Source organism: Trichosurus vulpecula, chromosome 7, assembly GCF_011100635.1.
Source record: "Trichosurus vulpecula isolate mTriVul1 chromosome 7, mTriVul1.pri, whole genome shotgun sequence".
NCBI lineage: Eukaryota > Metazoa > Chordata > Mammalia > Diprotodontia > Phalangeridae > Trichosurus > Trichosurus vulpecula.
Genome location: NC_050579.1, coordinates 177,016,646 through 177,039,583, shown reverse-complemented (window position 1 = coordinate 177,039,583; position 22,938 = coordinate 177,016,646). Strand labels below are relative to the sequence as shown.

Genomic DNA, 22,938 nt, shown 5'->3' with positions numbered 1-22,938 from the left:
ATAAGTTCTTTGGAACTGTGGTTGGCCATTTCTAAATCTTGATCAGAGTTCCAATATCTTTCAAAGCTGTTTGTAGAAAACAATATTGTTATTATATGAATTGTTCTCCTGGTTCTGCTTACTTTACTTTGCATTAGTTCCTATGTCAAGTATCAGGGTGTGAAAGTGAGAATGGCATGTATGAATAAATTTAGACTTTTTATTTGAAATATATGTTATTATTATCCTTTGTCTTTCCATTACCTACATTTTCCAGTGTGCCCCCATCTCAGAGAAGCATCCCTTATAAAAATAATAGAAATCAAACAAAAATAAGCAAAACAAAATATACAACCCAGCTTTCATAATATGTTCATTATTCCAAATTCATAGTCCCTCAGCTATTCAAAAGAATCAAAGGAGGTTCCTTTTCATGGTTCTTGTTTTGGGAGAAGAATGGTCTTTGAAATTCCACAACATTCAGTTGTAGTTACATTAAGAGTTTCTCAAAGTATCTGACAAAGTACCACACAAATGTTTGAAATTCAGTGATATAGAGATGAGTGAATGATAACAGACTTCAAATACACACACCCAGATGCATGATTTTGTAGCTACTGTAGAGATAGTCCATAATGAGAAAGGAGTAAAATAGATATTATACTTCTCTCTTTATGCAGATGCATATCATATTGTACAGGTCAGTGAATCATAGAATTTGATCTGGATAGGACTCTAGAAATCATATAGCTCAACTTCCTTATTTTATGTGAAAACCATACAACAGGGCAAATCATAGGTTTCACTTTTAGAAGTAGTCTGCAGGTAAGTATAAATGGCGACTTCTCCAAGATCATAAACCCTTTCATGTGATGAAGCTTCATTTCTCCTTTACTCATTTTCCCTTTTACTCACTTTATGCAAAAGCCAAACCAGACTTCTCCTTGAGCTAGCTTCTCAGTTGTCACTGACTTTTCCATGTCAATGTTTTATAATTAATTTCCAGTATCCTAGGATTTTTTTTTCTAATTGGATGAAGGCATGGCAAAGAGGAGAGTCTAACCAGAAGGGGTATTGATGGTATATTGTATGTAGTTTGCCTGTACTATGTTATCTATTACATAGACCATGCTAAAGAGGTGATTCCTTAGTGAAGACAAGGGAAAACACATTTGGTATAGTAGGAAAGTGCCAAAATTGAAAATCAGAAGTTTCTGTATACAGCTTCTCTCTCTGATGTTTACTAGATGGATAACACTAGACAAATTTTAGCTTCATTGAGCCTTAGTTTCCTCATCTACGAAATGGGAAAAAAATTTGAACTACCTATTATATGGGGTCAGTATAAGACTCCAATTCATCATGTATGTGCTATACATGCTAGTCATGGTCCATAAAAGTTGATTTTAAAGGATCATTGTTGTTGATCTGGATGGAACCTTAGAAGTCACTTATTCCAACCCCATCATATTACATATGAAGAAACTGAGGTCTGGGAGGTTAAATGGATTAATCAATGCTACAAAGGCATTAACCATCAGAGACATAATTTGAACTCCAGTCCTTTGTTTCTATATTTAGTGCTTTTTTTTTCTTAATACTAAACTGCCTACCTAAGCTTGCATACTTTAACGAACTAAAGACTTGGGAGATGCTATTTAATCTGATTTAACTTTATTCATTGTCAGAACAATATAAGGGAGAGTACAGTTCCTTTCATGAGAATAATGATATAAATTGGATGAATGATTATAGTTCCGGTGGATAAATTCCAGTGGGGCTTTTTCATTGGATCAGATAAGTTACCACCACACTTAGATCCTCCTTGTTCATCATCATGAGAGATGGAGACAAGTTTTTTTGGGCAGAGACATTTTATTCTTTGTTTACCTTTGTTCATATCTGTAATAGTTGATACTCAATAAATTCCTGCCAAACTGAACAAGGGTGAGGCTCAGTTGTACCAAACCTATGCATTATTGTGAAATGCCCATTGATGAGGACAACATGATGTAATTTATGTCCACATCTGAGATTTATTCACACTACATTGGAAAGTGAACATAGGTTTTAACTATTAGTTAGATGTGGTGATTAGTTTGCTGTTTATTTCCCCTCTTTTAGTGTTTCCTCTTCTTCCTCTACTTCCCACAGCACAATATTTTGTACATTTAAAAACTTGGTAAATATTTTTTGGCTGATTGATTTTGCTTTAATTAAAGGTTTATCTTTTTTCTTCCTTTCCACTTTTCCAACTAGTTATATTCATTATCTTTTATGTGTATTTATGTGTATGTATGTATGTATGTATGTATATATATATACATATATATGTATATATATATATATATATATATATATATAAAGAGAGAGAGAAATGAGAATTGATTTTTTAACATTTTTTTTAATTTAAATTTATTTATTTAACATATTTGGTTTTCAGCATTGATTATCACAACAGTTTGAATTACAAATTTATTCCCCATTTCTACCCTCCACCCCCACTCCAAGATGGCTTATATTCTGGTTGCCCTGTTCCCCAGTCAGCCCTCCCCTCTATCACCCCCCTCCCCTCCCATCCCCTTTTCCCTTCCTTTCTTGTAGGGCAAGAAAAATTTCTATGCCCCATTGCCTGTGTATCTTATTTTTTAGTTGCGTGCAAAAACATTTTTTGTTTTTGAACATCTGATTTTAAAACTTTGAGTTCCAAATTCTCTCCCCTCTTCCCTTCCCACCCACCTTCCCTAAGAAGTCGAGCAATTCAACCTAGGCCACACATGTATCATTATGTATAACCCTTCCACAATACTCATGTTGTGAAAGGCTAACTACATTTTGCTCCTTCCCAACCCATCCCACTTTATTGAATTATCTCCCTTGACCCTGTCCCCTTTCCAAAGTGTTTGTTTTGATTACCTCCACCCCCATCTGCCCTCCCCTCCATCATCTCCCCCTCTTTTATTTTCTTTTATCTTCTTCCCTCTTCTTTCCTGTGGAGTAAGATACCCAACTGAGTATGTATGGTATTCGCCCTCAGGCCAGATCTGATGGGAGCAAGGTTCACTCATTCCCCCCTCACCTGCCCTCTCCCCTCCTCCCACAGAACTGCTTCCTATTGCCACCTTTATGCGAGATAATCCACCCCATTCTATCTCTCCCTATCTCCCTCTCTCAGTATGTTGCTCTCTCATCCCTTAATTTCATTTTATTTCTTTTAGATATCTTCCCTTCATCTTCAACTCACCCTGTGTCTGCTCTCTCTCTTTTACATATGTATGTATATATATACATATATAAAAACACACACATATATATATATATATACATACATACACATACATACATATACACCTAGATATATACATACATACACATTCACTTATATATATATATACATAAACATATATATGTGTGTATATATATATATGCATATTCCCTTCAACTACCCTAATACTGAGGTCTCATGAATCATACACATCATCTTTCCATGTAGGAATGTAAACAAAACAGTTCAACTTTAGTAAGTCCCTTGCAATTTCCGTTTCTTGATTACCTTTTCATGCTTCTCTTGATTCTTGTGTTTGAAAGTCAAATTTTCTATTCAGCTCTGGTCTTTTCACTGAGAAAGCTTGAAAGTCCTCTATTTTATTGAAAATCCATATTTTGCCTTGGAACATGATACTCAGTTTTGCTGGGTAGGTGATTCTAGGTTTTAATCCTAGCTCCATTGACCTCCAGAATATCGTATTCCAAGCCCTTCGATCTCTTAATGTAGAAGCTGCTAGATCTGGGTTATTCTGATTGTGTTTCCACAATACTCAAATTGTTTCTTTCTAGGCTGCTTGCAGTATTTTCTCCTTGATCTGGGAGCTCTGGAATTTGGCGAACAATATTCCTAGGAGATTTCTTTTTGGGATCTATTTGAGGAGGCGATCGATGGATTCTTTCAATTTCTATTTTGCCCTGTGGCTCTAGAATATCAGGGCAGTTCTCCTTGATAATTTCTTGAAAGATGGTATCTAGGCTCTTTTTTTGATCATGGCTTTCAGGTAGTCCAATAATTTTTAAATTATCTCTCCTGGATCTATTTTCCAGGTTAGTGATTTTTCCAAGGAGATATTTCACATTGTCTTCCATTTTTTCATTCCTTTGGTTCTGTTTTATAATATCCTGATTTTTCATAAAGTCACTAGCTTCCACTTGCTCCAATCTAATTTTTAAAGTAGTATTTTCTTCAGTGGTCTTTAGCACCTCCTTTTCCAGTTGGCTAATTCTGCCTTTCAAGGCATTCTTCTTCTCATTGGCTTTTTGGAGCTCTTTTGCCATTTGAGTTAGTCTGTTTTTTAAGGTGTTGTTTTCTTCAGTGTATTTTTCAGTATTTTTTTGGGTCTCCTTTAGCAAGTCATTGACTTGTTTTTCATGGTTTTCTCGCGTCCTTCTCATTTCTCTTCCTAATTTTTCCTCTACTTCTCTAACTTGCTTTTCCAAATCCTTTTTGAGTTCTTCTGTGGCCTGGGGCCAGTTCATGTTTTTCTTGGAGGCTTTGGTTGTAGGCTCTATGACTTTGTTGTCTTCTTTAGGCTGTATGTTTTGGTCTTCTTTGTCACCAAAGAAAGAATCCAAAGTCTGAGACTGAATCTGGGTGCGTTTTCGCTGCCTGGCCATATTCCCAACCAACTAACTTGACCCTTGAGTTTTTCAGTGGGGTATGACTGCTTGTAGACTAAAGAGTTCTATGTTCCACATTTGAGGGGGAGGTGCCAGGTCTGTCAGACCCGCACTACTTCTTCCCCAAGAACCCCCAGTCCAGAGTGGGCTTAGATCTTCAGCAGGCTGTTGCACTCCTGCTCTGATCCACCACTTAATTCCTCCCACCAGGTGGGCCTGGAGCCTGAAGTAACAACAGCTGTAGCTGCCCCACCTCCGCTGCCCCTGGGGCTGGAAGCTGAACAGGGAACTTCTTCCACTCCCGCAGCTTTTCCCACTAACCTTCTCAGCAGTCTTTGGTGTTTGTGGGTCGAGGGGTCTGGTAACTGCCGCAGCTCACATATTCAGGGCGCTAGGGCCCCCTCCACCCGGCTTCTGGTCTGGATGGTCCACGCCACTCAGGCTGGGCTCTGCTCCACTCCATTCCCAGCTCCCATCTCCCAGCTCCCAGGTCCGTGGGGGATAGACCTCACCCAGAGACGATCCAGGCTGTCCTGGGCTGGAGCCCTGCTTCCCTCTGCTGTTCTGTGGGTTCTGCCGTTCTAGAATTGGTTCAGAGCCATTTTTTATAGGTTTTTGGAGGGACTTGGGTATGGAGCTCACTCTAGTCCCTGCTTACCAGCCGCCATCTTCGATTTTTTAACATTTACTTAATATTAAAATGAAACTAGGGAGAAGAGAAAACTGGACTAAATGCAACAATGTTATTATCACTCTGCAGAAGAAAATAAGCTACCAAAAATATCAAAGGATAGGAATGAACTACAGTATTGCCATCACATTTTAAGTTGTCAATGGGGCTGCTATAATCCAAAGGAAAAGTTAGGCTATTTGGTTCTTAGGGCTCTAGGCATCAATGATTTGCTTGAGATTTTCAAGAAAACTACAAAGACCCACTTACCTTTCCAAAGACATGCACATGTTGCTTTTCCAAGAATAAATTTTCCAGACACAGGATGGCACAGCTGCAGCTGTAGCTGTAAGTAGAATAATAGTCCAGCCCACTGGCATCTATTTCTGATTCAGCATCAACTGGGCAATGATAGAGTTCCAACAGGGGACAAAAACAACAGTAGCACATTTTCAAAACTAAAGATGGGGCTATTTCAATCTCTGTACCTAGAGGTGGTTTCAAAAATAACACTGTACCCATGCCTAAGTAACCAATATCTGTTCACTGGAATCTGCAGATTTTATGACCTAGATTTAGTATTAAAGATATGTTTTTACTTAAATCTTAAAGGGTCCACATTATACAGATTAGCGATTTAAGAAATCTTTTGGCTATTAAATTCAACATATCTAATTTGCTGACAGTGGTCAACACAAACATGGCAGTAAGGATAAAGAAACATGATACTGACTATCTACTGATTATAAACCTTCAGTTCTTAAATCTATTCAATGAAAATTCCTCATCCAATTATCAAAGTACCTAAAAAAAGACAAACAAAGCAAAACACAAAAATCAAACTGAAATATTGTACATTGAAACAAATAGCAATTAATTTCTTTCCACTATTCCATTGATTGTTTGAGAGGCCAGGAAGTGATACTGTTGTTATGCTTATATGAAGCTAAACAAAGTTTGGAAAGTATATACTGCCAATGAATTGCCTTATAATAGAGTATTTAATTATTGCAATGCTTTTATTTCAATCTCTGTTCTGCCCACTATATGGGCATTGGTAACAGTGTAAGGTTTGGAGTCAGAGAACTCAGATCCAAATCATTGCTCCTACACTCACTATTCCTCTGTGGTCACTGCTGTCCAGACAAATTGAGGGCTGGGAAAGGCCCTCATTGCATCTTGGGCCATCACCAGTCATCTTGAATCTTGTCTTGGCACTGGACTGCAATGTCTTTGGAGAAGAAAGCGAGGTTGACAACTCTGCACACCTCTTCCTGGCTTAAATCCAATTCAGATGCAAGTCAAGACATTATCCTTGTAATGTTGTTGATCCTCTTCAAGAGTGAAGGATGAACAATAACAACTATTCCTCTGTCACCCTGAGTAACTCATATAACCTCTCTGGGCCTCAGCTTCATTACCAATAAAATGAGGGAGATGTCTGTTACCTCTTCCAGCTCTAAGTTTATAATCCTATTTTTTTATGAAAATCCAAACAATTCAACAAAATAAATTATTCTAATTGCTTCTTCCTGCACCCTACCAGCTTTGAAAAGCAAAAACAAACAAAACCTTGCATTGATTTTATATACATGGCGCATTAAGAAAGGGATTAATCCATAGAGATAAGTTTAATTTGTAATGAATACTTCCTGATAAATTTCAGGGCCTATTACAGCAGTGGGGTGTGGAGATGTAGAGTGTTAACTTACACTATTCGTATCTTGTTCATTTTCCGTGCAGGCACAAGGCTGTCCAATCAATTTGAACAGGGTATTTGCCCACCTCTCCTTTGCAGATGCCCTCTGATTGGCTCACAGCTCCTGCTAATGGACAAGTACTCTGACTCAAGGAGGTTCTGTTCAGAAACTTTCTGATTTTTTTCCTCCTGTGTTTTTGTTTTGTTTTGTTTGGACTTGTTTTTGTAGCAGTTCGCCAGGAACACCTTTGATCTTGTTTGATATTTAGATTTGCTTGAAACCCTTGAAAAAAAGCAAGTAAATTCTCCCAAGTGCTTCAGAAACAAACTCCCCAAACAAATAACATTTCCAGGGGAAGAGCAGTCTGGAATTACTGACCTAATTTTGCCAAATTTAAAAGAAAGGAGAAACAAAGGAAGGAAAGAGAGATGGAAGGGAGCGAGGAAGGGAAGAAGGAAGTAATGAAAGAAATTCCCACTAACACGTGTCTCTTCCACCTATGCACAGAAATAAGGTCTATCCAGCTGTAGGGTAGCTGGAAAATTTAAAGGCAAAATGTTTAGTTTAATCACACATCCACATAATTTATTCCAATGTATACATGTTTTTTTTCTAAACCAAAACAATATGATTTGTTATATACAACTGAATAAATCTTATTGTTAACTTCCTACTCCTGAATAAACTTTGTCCTTGTAAACCCACCAGAGTCCTGGTGTCAAAATACCTGCAACATCAAAGGGTTTTCTTACTTTCATGAAGTAGCAATGGCTGTGTCTACACAACCCATAAAGTGAAGGGGAAATTGTTTGGATTTTCTGGTTAATTTTACCCATATAGAAAGGTAAATCTTAAGATTATAGGACTTGGAGAGGAGAGACCTTATCAAGACAAACTCCATCATTTTACAGATGAGAAATATGAGAAAGAAAACTAAATTGCAAATGATCATGGAAATCATAATGAGTAGGTCCAGTTTTGAGCTCTGGTCCTCAGAATCGGAATCTTGTCATTTCCCCCGAATAGATCATTCAGCATCTAATAAATCTGATCCAAATAAAAATTGCATCCATGCTTGAACCACTTACTATACAAGAAATTCTGCCTAAAGACACTGTGGAGTAAAATCGGAAATCAACTACAGATTCTATCATTTGCAGAAAATTGTCTACTATGCAATTTTAAATCCTATTAAAACAACCTGTGATGATAGCTAATATAGTATTACCACCTCTGTGCTGTGCTTTTTTTTAAAGGTACTTATAAAGATATTTAAACTGGTCTATTGAGGTAAATTTGATCTACAGAATAATGAGTCAGAAACATGATTGTCAGCTAAAATATTAATTAAACAGATTCAGAATCTCTTGAGTCTATCTAGATGACATAGTTACTTTATCAAATATTCAATTGTCATCTGAGTGCGAATGATCTCTTGTCATCTTCTCTAGGTTATAGTCAGAGAAAATCACATTTATCTTCTGGTGGGGGAGCATAGCTCAGGCAGTTAAAGTGTGATGCCGATGTGATGGTTAGCATTTGATCTCTAAAAGGTATAACTAACTAAATTTAATTTCATGAAAAAAATAGTAATAAAGAACAATTAGCTATTACTTTAAGGCTTGAGGAGAACTTTAAATCTGTCATTTCAATGCATCCTCATTACTTTTTGAGGTAGGTGCTATTTTCTCCATTTTGCAGAGCAGGAAGCTAAGGCTCGATTGAATTTATTTATTTATTTGTTTTTGGAGGGGTGAAGGCAGGGCAATTGGGGTTAAGTGACCTGCCCAAGGTCACACAGCTAGAAAGTGTGTCAAGTGTCTGAGGCCGGATTTGAACTCAGGTCCTCCTGACTCCAGTGCGCTACTCGCTGTGATGCCTAGCCGCCCCATCTAGATGGAATTTAAAGCTTTAAGGTTTGGACTGAACTTTAAACATGATATCTGATTCAACTCTAATAACAATCCTCTGTGGTAGGTGGTACAATTATTCTCATTTAAAGGTGAAGAAAATGAAGCTGAACTAAACTGTTATCCAGGGTGACACAGTAAGTGTCTGACTTAGGATTCAAACGTTTTATCTACTCTATTGACTCTATGACCTAGTTCCTTTTGAACTCATGAGCACCTCTTGATGCATTTCAAATATTCTTAGGAATAGATGGATTGATGCCAATCATTCAGCAATATTGATAAATCAAACGTCCATTAACACATTTCTACATATCTACATATAACATATCATTTATTTCATTCAAAAATGAAAATAACACCCACTTATATAATATTTTAAAGTTTATAAAACTCTTTACTCATAGCATGTACATTCTGTTAGTAGGGGCTCTTAACCTGTGAACTTTATACTTTAATAGTGTGGTGATTATAACTGAATATAATTGATTTTCATTGTAATCAAATGTATCTTGTTTAATGTATCTAAAATATTGTTTTGAGAAAGTATCCATAGGTTTCAACAGAAAGCCAAAGGGGTCTGTGATACACACACAGAAAAGGTTAAGAACCCATATTTAATGGAAACGTGATGCCTCATTAGTGGTACAGTGGGAAAATTATTCATATCAGAGTCAGAAGACTTGGTTTTGCTGGCTCTGCTTTCTTGACCTTGGTAAAAATATTTTCACCTCTCAGGACTCAGTTTCCTCATCAATGAAATCAGAAGACTTTGAACTAGACATTTTCAAATTTCCCTTCTAGCTATAAATCTCATATTCTGTAAAATTAGGGAACACACAGGTGGTATCATAAGATTCAGCAGGAAACTGAAGTCCATAGAGGTTAAAAACATTGCTCCAAGATCCCACAGATAGTAAGCAGCGGAACTGGAATTTGAATGTAGTTCTCTCTGACCCCAATCCAGTGGTCTTCCTCTTATATGGTCCTACATAGATAATTATTGAGATCCCTCCGGTCCTAACATGCTGAGAATTTTTGAAATGTTGGATCACTTGGCTATAATAAATTCAGCAGGCAAAATCTCTTCAAAAGACTATCAGGGAGATATTCTTTAGGAAAATATACCAACTACTTTCACTTATCAACCTTGAGCCCATTTTAAATAAGGAATGAATACAACTCTATGACCCCCAATTTGCAGAATGTGCTGATTTGTTTCTAAATTAAGGGAAGTGAAAGATAGTGAGAATGTGATCTTCAAAAAGTAGGTTACATTTTAAAATGCACTCTGCTCAAACCCTAACTGACAACAAAGTCTACATAAGGTGAGGGCCCTACAAATTCAGCACCAATCAAATTCCTCTGTAATTAATGTTATCAGCTTTATACAGAACCTAACCTGTGCGCCTTATTTTCAGAATTCTTATTTTCATTCTCCAAAGACTAGGAATACAGTTACTTAAACCATCTAAGGTATGACTTATATTTTATTATATCCATAATCCTTACTCCTTGAATCATCTGGAGATTGTGAAGTTTAAAAAGAAATACAAACCTTCCAATGCATACTTTGTGATGGTACAACTTTGGTAAAACTTATATCTGAGACTAGTTTTTTGTATTATTAGTAGATGATTAACCTAAGGACACTGCTTAATAGAATTTATAAACTTGATTCTTCATGCACAGCATTCAGCTGAAACACGTGAAGACTGTTTAAATGAGAAATCATATGACAGGATTTTTAAATATTTTATATAAATGCTACATACTACATATATGTATATATAAAATATATAAATATATATGTGTGCGTGTGTGTGTGTGTGTGTGTGTATAAGTGCATCATACTTAAAATGTCATTGCTGCTTTGAAAGTTAGCAGTAGCTTTTTGTTGAAACTGGCTTACTTATCCTAGACATAGCATGATACAATTTAGTGATCACAACATCCACAATTATGAAGCACTTTGTTATTTTCTGCAAAGGGCATGAACATATATTTATGTATATGTATATGTATACATATATGTACATATGTACAAAGCATAAACCTGAACTAATTAATTAGCAAAGTTCATTCCAATGACAGACCATTTTGTAATCATAACAAAACTATGTTCAGTCCTTAGAGTGTAGCAAAAGCAATTTAGTTTCAAACAAGCAAGATAATAGTTCTTGTTGACAAATTTTAATTATTTTGGTTTATTACCCCTTTACGTTCTTCTGTGTACTGCCCCCACACCCATACTCCACATGCACATGTGTTTAAGTGTCTGTATGTGTGTGTTCAAATAGCAATCTCTGACTCTGATCTTACAATGAAACAGGTGGCAAGTTTTAATATCCCAATAGTTTTATGTGAGAATGCTCTAGGAAGACTAAGGAAGCAAATAAAACAAGAAAACAAGTGCATTAGCCTGAGGGGAAGTTTTCCAGGAGAGATTTTTCAAGAAGCTAAACTTGGTCTCTTCTTTCCCTCAAAAGACACATGTAAATAGGCACATGTATACATGAATGCATGTATTGCATATGCAGGTATGTATGCATGTTTGTATATGTGTGAATAAATTCTCCACCCATAAAATAAATGTCCACAAGCTTTACAAACTAAGCTTCTTCTGTAACTATTGCTGGGTATGGAAAAAAGTCATCATTTGGTGAAAATCTCCTCCAAATACAGATTATTGGCCCCTTTCTGGCACACACACACACACACACACATACACAATACAGAAACAATGTACATATACACACATATATGTGCACACATTGCACACACATACATATACACGCATACATGCATGCATGTAATCTAGATCCATATATATACACATGAACACAAATTTACGTCCCCTCATAGGACGAAACAATTTCAGCTCTATCTGGAAAGACTGTGCTGTAACATTTGATCTCAACCTGTCTCCCCTTCAATTAGCCACAAGTATTTATTTAGCCCTACCAAGTGTCAGTAACTGTGGATACAAAAGCAAAGAATGAAAAATAATCATTTCTTTTAAGGAGCCTTACATTATATAAGAAGATTCTCCCTCTTTCTTTCGCTCTCTATGTATGTGTATGTAGATACAAACATGTAAACATATGTGCGTTATATAGTAACCCTTAAATCCACATATATACACACATGTGCATAAACACATACATATATACTCACACATATGTGTGTGGATACATAAATGATCAAATTTACTATGTAAAATTAAATCCAATGAAAGATAGACTCTCAATTCTGAGAGAAATGTAAACGAGGAGGTTACCTACATTGAGAGTGATCTTTCCTCAAAGATTACAGTGAAGGCTTCTAAATAGCATGTTTCAGTGCAGGCCAAGAACATGTCTTATTGTAGAAATTTTAGTGGTGATTAAAAAGTGATAAAGCCTCTGAAAATCCTTTTAAAGCTGGCATGTCATCTGGAATTTTCCCTTTAAACTATGTTTTTTCTACATATTCATTCCATATTATCATTTTATAAGGTTAGATAGAGAAAAAGGAGAACAGGCCTCAATAAGCTTTTTGTCATTAATGGTTGTCATTTTGATTTTTTTTTAAAAGAAAACAAACCCACCAGAAAACAAACTTCCCTATCATTTAATGGAGAGATGCAAATGACCTCAGCTTGGTAGTTCCAGTACTTCAAAGACAACTGCTTTTGTTTTGAAGTTTACTTGGCAGATGGATTGCAGCTAAGTAAACAAAGCAAAAATACAGCCCAAACAAGAGGGTCTGAATTTATATGAAGCATAAAAATTCTGAAGAGGGAAAGGAGAAGTAATCTAGTTTGTGATCAAGAATCATAAAGAAAAAGGATAAGAAAGAAGCTTCCTCATATCCAGGAGGAAAGGTTAGCTAAGGAGTAGCACTTTGGTATTACTCTTTAATACTGAATTTATGAGCCCTGCAAATTTTGCAGAAGTTTATACATTCTTGTTTTCCTTGGCCAAAGGAAAATGTGGGTTAACCAGCTTGGAGGCTAGTGAATATATAATTCTTCTTAGGTCAAAAATGAGCTAAATGAGAAAGAATTTTGAGTCCTTTCATCACAATTCTCATGAGAGGAATAAGAATACCATTTTCAATCCATCAGATTGCATAATAAAAAAAATTAAATGATATACAAAGCATCTCTTTGGAACCACCCAGGGAATGAGGAACTCTTCAGAAGGCTAAATTTTAAGGTTAGTGGCAGAGTGGCAACAAGTGTACCAGAGGCAGCATATTATGTACTCAATGAAATTGGACAAGTCATGTAGTAAATATTAAAAGTGAAAGATTCCTAACACTCCATCCACACATTCTCTATCACATTGCTATAGTAAATGATAATAGCAATCTATAGTTTTATTAACCCAAAGACCCAAGCTTTTAAGACAAGAACTCGCTATTTGACAAAAAAAATTACTGGGAAAACTGGAAAGCAGTTTGGCAGAAACTAGGTGCAAATTCTTATCTCAAACCATTTAATAAGGTAAGGTCAAAAGGAGTACATGATTTAGAAATAAACAGTGATCAGAAACTAATTAAGAGAACATGGAAAAAATTACATGTCAGCTCTGTGGATAAAGGAAAAATTTATTACCAAACAAGAAATAGAGAGGGCAGTGTGAAATAAATGGATAATTCTGATTACATGAAATTAAAAAAAAGGTTTTGCACAAACAAAACTAATGAAACCAAAATTAGAAAGAAAGCAGAGACTAGGAAAAATTTCAAGCAAATTTTTCAAATAAAGGCCTCATTTCTCAAATATATAGGGAATTGAGTCAGATCATAAAAAAAAAAATTAAAGCTATTCCCCATTTGGTCAAAGGATATGACAAGAAGTTTTCAGAAGAATTCAAAGCTATTGATACAAGTTATATGAGAAAATGCTCTAAATAACCTTTGATTAGAGAAACGCAAATTAAACCTATCATATTGCCTAAGATAACAAAAAAAGAAAGAAAATAACAAATGTTGGAGAAAATCTGGAAAAAACAGGAGCACTAATGCCCTTTTGCAGGAGTTTTGAACTGATCCAACCATTCTGGAGAACATTTTGGAACTATGGCCCCTTTGCCCCAGCAATGCCACCAGTAGGTCTGTATTCCAAAGGGAAAGCAAAAGGACTTATACATGTAAGCATATTTATCAGAATCAGAAGATTAGAATCAGAAATTGAGGAATCACTTTGGAAATGGCTAAACAAGTTGTACTATATGATCGTCATGGAACGCTACAAGAAATGATGAGATGGATGATTTTGGAAAACCTGGGAAGACATATAAGAACTGATTCAAACTGAAGTGAGCAAAAACCAAGAGAATATTGTACATGGTAACAGTAATAACGTAATGATGAAAAATCATGAATGACTTACTCTAATCAGCGCAATGATCTAAGAGAATTTCAAAGTATTAATGAGGAAAAAAACTTTCTATATCCAGAGAGAGAACTGATAAACTCTGAGTGCATATCAAAGAATACTTTTTTCTTGCTTTTTTTGCAACACAATTAATATGGAAATAAGTTTTGTATGACTTCCCATGTATAATTGATATATTCCTTGCCTTCTCAATGAGTGGGGGAAAGGCTGGAAGATGGGAGAGAATTTGGACCTCAACACTTTAAAAATTCAATGTTAAATAATTTAAAAATTATTTTTTTAAAGAAACAACTGCTGCCTTTGGAGAAAGAAGCCTAATTGCAAGGGGTTAGGAGTGGTGTGGAGGTCCCTAGTCTTGATGCCTTTATCAAGGAGTTTAACCAAGAAAGAGCAGAGAAATATAGAATGTTAGGTATCAAGGATGGTCATAGCAAATATAGGTTTCCTTTTTGTGCATTTTTCCTCAAAGCCTTTAATTTCATAAACATGATGGAAAAATTTTTACAGAGACACATGGAAACTTAGACATGATCACAGTTTTGAGAGTGTAGACAAACTAACCAGATAGCTACCTGTATTATAAGGCTGCCTTCATACCATCATGGTGCCTTCTTAATAGTTGCCTAGGTAGCAGATAAGCTAAGTGTGTTTAAGCTGACGAGTTTTGGGTAAGACATGCTGCAGAGTTGTATGGAAGGGGTAACTAGTACTCTTCTCTTTCCTCTTTACCCTCTCCCTCAACAGAATCCACACCAACCTCCTCATGATCTTTCTCTAGGGCAGCCATATCTCCCTGTGCCTCAGAGAACTCTCCTTCCTCTATGCCCTCCTATACACACCAATGCACAAAGGCACACTTGCCATATATTAGATTAAATTTGTGGTCCAGATGAGCCCAGGCCTCAGCAGTGGCTGTGCTATTGCTTAACATGCATACAGCCTATTGTACCTTGGCCAGGTTACCACCAGGATACACAGTGGGAGGCTGGTAATTGATGCCAACCTTGAAGCCAGTTGGGCACCAATCCACAAACTGCATGTTACTTTTTGTCTTGATGGTGGCAATAGCAGCATTGACATCTTCGGGGATGTGGGGATAGGGCACCAAGTTGGAATTCTGTCAGATTAACATTCAGGACACCATCAAATCAGAGAGAGGCAGTGATGGAGGGCACGATTTGGCTAATAAGGCAATTCAGTATTGTAGTTTAGGCATTCAATGTCAAGGTTTTCCTGACAGATATCATAGTTGGCTTCATTGTCTACCATGAAGGCACAATCAGAGTGCACTAGGGTGGTATGAGTGGTCAGAATGGAGTTGCAGGGCTCCACTAGAGCTATGGAAATCTGAGGGGCTGGGTAAATGGAGAGCTCCAGATTGGACTTCTTCCCACAATAATGGACAGAAGTTCTATCAGCAGAGAAGTGAAACCTGAGCCATCCTACCACCAAAGCTGTGGAAAACCAAGAAGCCTTGAAGATCTGTGCACTGGTCTACCAGCTTTGGAATCTTGTCTAGAATCAAGGTGATGATTTTCTTTCCAATGGTGTAGTGCCCACAGGCATAGTTATTGGCAGCATCTTCCTTGTTAGTGATCAGTTCCTCAGGATGGAAGAGTTGGTGGTAGGTTCCAGTATGAACTTCAATGACAGTTGGTTCCAGATCTACAAACACTGCTCTGGAGACATGTTTGCCAGCTCCTTTTTCACAGAGGAAGGTGTTGAAAGAGTCATCTCCTCCCCCAATGGTCTTGTCACTTGGTATCTGCCCATCAGGCTAGATACTGTGCTCCAGGCAGTACAACTCCCAGTAGGCATTGCCAATCTGGACATCAGCTTGGCCTGCATGGATACAGACACACTCACAATGACTAGTACAAAGCAAGCTAGCGAGGCCAGGTCAGGGAAGAACAGATGGCCTTCCTGCCATTGGATGCTATTGTCTTTCTAAGGGGTACCCTGGAATGGCAGCAATCAACCTAATCCAGCCTGGACCCAGGGGCACAAATGTAGGGAGGGTCCTTGCCCTGCCACCTATGCTCTTTTTCATTAGGTTAAATTTTTTAGAAGTTGAAAAAAAGCTGGGCACCACCCCCACCCCCCCGCGTCAGAGGCAGATCTTCCCCTCCCCAGGACTCTGGCCCAAAAGACTGCAGAGCTGCAGTCCAGGGGAGGGGAGGCCCTGTTGGTTTCTTTAAAGATGGAGGAGATGTGTTTGTTTGTAGGCAGTGAAGATAGATCCTATAGACAGGAAAATACTAAAGATTTGTGAGAGAATGGGGATGATTCAGGGGACAATCTACTTTAAATCTAGAAGGGGATGGCTCAGGAGTGACTATAGAAATGCTTGCCTTGACAAGAAAGGCCTAGTCTTCAATTGGGACAGAAATGAAATAGGAAGTAGGGGGTGAAGATGTCAGAGTAATGTGAGATGAGCGGGAAGGTAAGTAGAGTGAACTCAGAGAGTATTCCAGGAATGACTGTAATGGCAGCAATCTTAAACCAGGTCAAGTTTGATTCAAGCATAAACTGAGGCATTCATAAGCCACTGAACATTTAACAAAATGAGATTTACTTTGTCCCAACACAATGAGAATATGCGACAGGAATACTATAGCACTTAGCTTCAGCTGAGTAGTAAACCTGGCCTTCCTTCCCCCTATAAAGAAACAGGCCAGATCAGAAAATTCTTTCATCATGGTGACTTAAATGGACTTAGGTACCTATTAAATCTTTGAAGTTAAAACTCCTTACTGCTGGGATTTTTTATTATGTACAACTTGCTATTCCTTTTAAATATATAATAAAGTTAAATAACTTTCTTTTTTCCCTTTTTTCCTCCCTCCCTTCTGCCCTAGAGATGACTTCCATTAGACACAAATATGTACATGTATGTTTGTATATGTATAATCATTCTATACATACTTCTATTCATTAGTTCTTTCTCTGGATACAGATAGTGTCTTCCTTCATAGGTCCTTTGTAGAATATTTGAGTGTTTATAAATAGCCAAACTGACTTAGTCACTCAAAGTTGTTTTTCAAACAAGATTGCTGTTACTATACACAACTTTCTCTTGGTTCTGCTCATTTGGATCTTCATTATTTTCTGCAACTATCCATGTTTTTTTCTAAAATCAATGAGCTTGTAATCTATAAAGTTTTACTAGATGGTCCTCTGGTTATGGACAGTATTAAAGAGAAAAGACAAACCAACAAACAACAAACAAACATATGGAAAAGAACAAAAGCCAGAGATTCTAGGCCTTTTCTCCCTGTTTCAGAAGGATCTGGTCTTAAATTTGAAGAACCCCTAACATGGGTTGTACAAACACAAAAGGAGGAAAACAAAATGACACAAAAATGTGTTGGAAAATAACAACCAGAGATCCTGAACTTCAACTCTCCCCTTCAGAAAGACCAAGTCTCAAATCCCACAGTGTGGTCCACGTGATGGGTGATGACAAATCATTGAAGATCACAGTGGGTGTTCTAATTCAATGTAGGAAAGATTAACCAGAACCCACAGCACAGATGATAACATATCCAGTACAAAGATTTCTTCTCCTGATTTGGGGTGGTGACAATGATCAGGAGCAACTCCAGGAGCATCAGGCCCACAACAGGGACACTTTTTAACAGTCAACAGGTCTTTATCATGCATAAGGAGCATCTACAGGAAAGTGTCTGAGAGGTCTTAAACTTTTTACATACAATCTGTTCTGTGATCTAAGTTGATATTGAGGGTCTCCTGGATGCCTGCCAAACCATCTCCCTTCCTAGGGGTCCCACCAGAAAGATGATCCCAAGTCTCTGCCCCACTAGAAGACTCTACCAAAGCTCTTCTCCTCCCTTCTTCAGGAGCTGGGAAAATTCTATACCATCCCTTTCTCTAGGGACTTAAGATTGCCTTTAAGTACAGTAAGGGCTCTGTTGTCTTCCACGTAAATCCATAATCATCAAAGTTGCACAGAAAGAATATTTCTTCCTCCATGACATTACAAATTAGGGCAACTGCCCAATAATTCCATCCCATTAGTCTTTAAGCCCTCTATTGGAAGGAGCTGTCTAAACCATCTCAGGAGAAAAGGGATTTGTCAATTGAGGAGGACTTATACCATTTCCCATGGTGTAAAAAGTCTACCTGAGGGAGCAGGGACTTTGAAGCTCAGAAAAGTCTTTGCAGCTAGAGGAATAAAAAAGGCTAAAACCTTTGGCAAGTGAAGCAGCCAAGCACAAGAGTCAGGGATATGGTGATAAAGTAATTGTCTCAAGGACCTATTCCAAATTTCAACAGTGACAGCTGCCTGAGGATAGTATGGGAGGTGGAAACAGATATTATGATGGCAGATGCAGTCTGAGTCTTCATTTTAGATAAATGACATGTCCTCAGAGACAATTGGGCAAGAGATCTCATAAGTAAAAGGGGCAAGGTCTTGGAGAGCTTCAATGGTTGCTGTGGCATTGGCAGACTTAAGGTCAAACCTCTTGCTATGAGATGGAAGAAGAGGGCCAATATGATTAATTTGCCAGTCTGTGGCAAGTCTAGAACCACAGGGAATCCTCACATTTAGATGTGGGCACTCTGATTGGAAAGATAGTTGGGGAAAAGGAACTGCCTCATTCTTTGTTAGGGAGACTATACCCTCCCAAGCTCAACAGAAGATATGGGGCCTGATGGGCAATGGACTCACTCCCCAACCCATGCTATTCTTGTTACAACATCACCTTCCTTGTTAGTTCAACTGAGGGTTTATGATGTCTCTGATAAGCACTAGCATGTGGTAGAAAACATCAGAAAAATTCCTCCATTGATCTTAACTCCAAAGAAGAGAACTCTTGATTATCCAGTACTGTTCTTTTCAGACTTTAGACCCTTGGTAGTCAAAGTCCAATAGTCAAAGAAGATAAGATCTTATCTTTTCTATCTTTTTAGTTCCTCTCACATGCAGCCCTTCAGCTTATAGCTGAGCCCACTGGGAGAAAAGTTCTTGGGAACCTTATCCCTCAGAGCACATCCAGTTACTGGATTAATGCCTGCTGAAGTCTAGTTTTGTATATTTTTCATATAGGACAGAGTGATCAGTAAACCATGTAATAGGCCACATGCCATCTTATATAGCCATACAAGGTGGTTGTAAGGGGAATGAGTATGGAGAAGTATTTCATTTCCACCTTTAAACAGAAAATGTCATTCATTCCTACTTTGTTGTTGTTGAGCATTTTCACTTGTGTCCAACTCTTCATGACCACATTGGGGCTTTCTTGGCAAAGGTACTGCAGTGGCTTTTTACTTCTTCTCCAGCTCATTTTATAGATGAGGAAACTGAGGCAAACCTGGCTAAGTGACTTGCTCAAGGACACACCACTAGTAAGTGTCCAAGGCCAGATTTGAATTTAGTATGATGAGTCTTCCTGACTCCAGGTCCAACACTCACCCTAGGTATCCAGTTTTGTTTAACTACCTGGGATGATTTGAATAACCCCAAAGATACTCAAAGAGGTATAAAGCTTGCTGAAAGGGCCCTGACTTCTAAGATTTCATATTATATGTTTCCACAATACATGTTAGAGTTTATGTGAATTCTCCTCTTTTTGCCCTTTCTTCTCTAAGATATTCCTCTTCTCCTCTGTTTTCATTTTTTAAACATCATCCATATATAGCACAACCATTTCCAAATCCTCTGTCTTATTTAACTCCTTCAGTGACGACTGATGACATTAAGATCCTGAGAGGACACATGTTTCACCTCCCTCTATTAATATATAAACATTTATTCTTTGTAATGTCCTTGTCTGTTCCTCAAACATATTTAACACTTTTATTTCCCTTAACTCCTGTATTAGAATTTCATAGTTTCCATTCAGGTCTGGCTTTTTCATTAGGAAAGCTTGAATTTTTTTTTTCAGTGAAGATCTGCCTTCCCCATAGGATTCTACTTAGTATTGCTGGGTGAGTTATTCTTAGTTTTATCCCTATCTTTTGACTTTAAGAATACTGATTTACAAATTCTCCTCTTGTTTTTAGTGGTAGCTCTAGACTTCGATGTAACCTTGACTGCTTACTTAGCACTTGAATTCTTTCTTCCTGCTTGCAGTATTTTATCCTTGACCTAGGAGCTCTGCATTTTGGTTATTATACAACCACGAGTTTTAATTTAGTGTTTTCTTTTATCAGGTAGATTCTTTCTATTTTCATTTTGCCCTCTGCTTGCAATTGATTTTGCCAGTTTCCATTCCTAATTTCTTAAAAAATGACATGAGGCTCTTTTTTAAGGGATGGGAGCATAATTTTCAGGTAATCCAATAATTTCTAAATGTTTTTTTTTCCTCCCTGGCCTTTTTCCATGTCAGTTGTTTTTGATAACTGATACCTTACATTATGCTCCCTTATAAAAGGATTTTGACTTTGTTTCATTATTTGCACTATCTCATGAAGTTATTTATAAACTTCTGTTTCATTGTTTCTAACTTTCAGAGTATTCATTCCTTATGTAACTTGTGGTAGCTTAGTGATACAGTAAATCAGGTGATTCAGTATCTTGGTGATATATTAAATCTTTGTGATACAGTAAATATGGGATCAGACTTAGAGACAGGAAGTTCGAGTTCAATTATGGCCTCAGATGCTTAATAGATATATAATTCTGGGAAAGTCGATTAACATTTCAGCCTCATTTTTCTCATCTGTATAATGGGAAAATGGCACCTACATCACAGTGTTATTTTCAGGACCAAATGAATTAACATTTGTAAATATTTTTTCAAACTTTAAAGTACTACATGCTACCAATAGCAGCAGCAGCAGCAGCAGTAGTAGTAGTAGTAGTAGTAGTAGTAGTAATATTAACAGTAAATACTAATTTTTTGTATTTCTGGTACTAAGCTGTAAATTCCACATATCAGCCTTTACTCTATTCAGTTCAATTTAATTCAATAAGCATGTATTAAGTGCCTACAATGTGCCAGACACTATGCTAATTGCTTGGACTACAAGCATGCATTCTAATGAGGGAAGACAAAATCCAAAAGAAAGATGAAAATGGAGAGGGCTGAAAGCAGAAATGGCTTATTAGCCAAGATGAGCCCTCTATAAAGAAAGGCTTTGGAAGGAGTTTAGTGCTCAGCTTTCTAGTGGGGCGAGTAAACTGATGAGATTTCAGGTGATCAATTCATTCTGGGGGAAGGAGGCTATGTTGTTCCCTGGAGTAGAAGCCAAGCAGAGCAGCCCTGGATTTGGAGACCTGGGTCTGAATTTCAGCTTTGTCATGAATTCTTTGTGTTACTAGGCCATCAGCTTTCAGCATGTTCTAAACAATCTGACCTAGGGTACCATCTGATCATTGACCTCTCAGTCTAGTCTTTTCAGGCTCCATACTCTCATTTGGGGTCTGAGTAAGAAAATGAAGCCTTGCTTCTCCTTGTTGCGCAAGTTAAGAGTTGCTTGTCCTTGCCCCATCAATGATCTGGAAGACTCTGCAGGTTGAGAGTAACTGAACTTTAAGAATACTTCTTGTCTATTCTCCCTGCCCTGGTTACTGAGCTGCAGGTCTGTAAGCTGAAAACATGACCCCTGTCTCTCTAGGCTGGATCCTCAATGCTGTTCTTATATCAGATTGACAAAGCTGTTGGACTGCCTTTTATTCTGCATTTTTCTTCAGCATGAAGGTACAGGCTAGACCCCCAGCTCTGGTCTACATTGAAATGTTCTGAGTCTCGGAACAGAGCCATAGGATCTATGAACTAGACTCTTTTCCTGTTTTATAGAACAATAGAAACTCACTAGCAGGAGGAGACAGACCTTTCTTCATCATGGAAGACTTTGCTTGAGCCTTCCTGGATAGACCCCACTCCCTATTGCCTGAAAATCTCTTACCTTTTCTGTGCTGATCTAGCCTGTAAAAAATGAATCACTAAAGATATTTTTCCTTTACTTTATTTTTCTTGGGTGTTTTTTGCTTGTGTTTTCTTTCACAGAATGACTTACATGGAAATGTGTTTTGCATGACTATACATATATAACCTATGTCAAATTGTTTGCCTTCTCAATGGGGAGGGGGAGGAAGGAGGGAGAGAATTTGGAACTCAAAATTTGAAAAACAATGATGCTTAAATTACTTTTACATGTAATTGGGAAAAATAAAAGATTAAAAAGATTTTAAAAAAAGAAAAAAATGAATCTCCATCACTCCTCTTTGGATTTTCTGATTACTCTCCATTCTAATGCTCTTCCTAGATCCCTTTTGATTTTGTCATGGGAAGGATCCTGACTTCACTTTACTGCTTCTTCGTATTCCACTATCTTTGCCAGTCTGTGCTAAAGCTGTTTCATCCTTGTCAGTATACATTTTTCAGAAGGCAAATACTTCTTTCTCCTTTTACCCTTCTTAGCTAATGATTTAGTATGTCTCACAATACCTTTGATTGAGGTGAACTTATCAATACTATTAGCAGGCCACCTGTCAAAGCCCATTCTACAAAAGAACCCTGTTGGCTGACTCTCCTTTTTAAAGTTTCTATATCTTGTGTTTTGGCTGAGAGAGAACCCTTTGCTATCAGTGTGACAAAATCAAGTAAAAGGCAGGCTAAAGACTGCAAAATCATTTATCCTACACTGCATATCCAG

The 22,938-nt window shown here is 37.4% G+C and overlaps 2 pseudogenes; both read right to left on the bottom strand.

Annotated features, from left to right (window-relative positions):
• LOC118857719 overlaps positions 1-15,352 on the bottom strand; it is a 74,923-nt pseudogene extending 59,571 nt beyond the window's left edge.
• Positions 15,353-15,461: 109 nt separating this feature from the next.
• On the bottom strand, positions 15,462-22,660 carry LOC118857718 (annotated as a pseudogene).
• Positions 22,661-22,938: the final 278 nt, after the last annotated feature.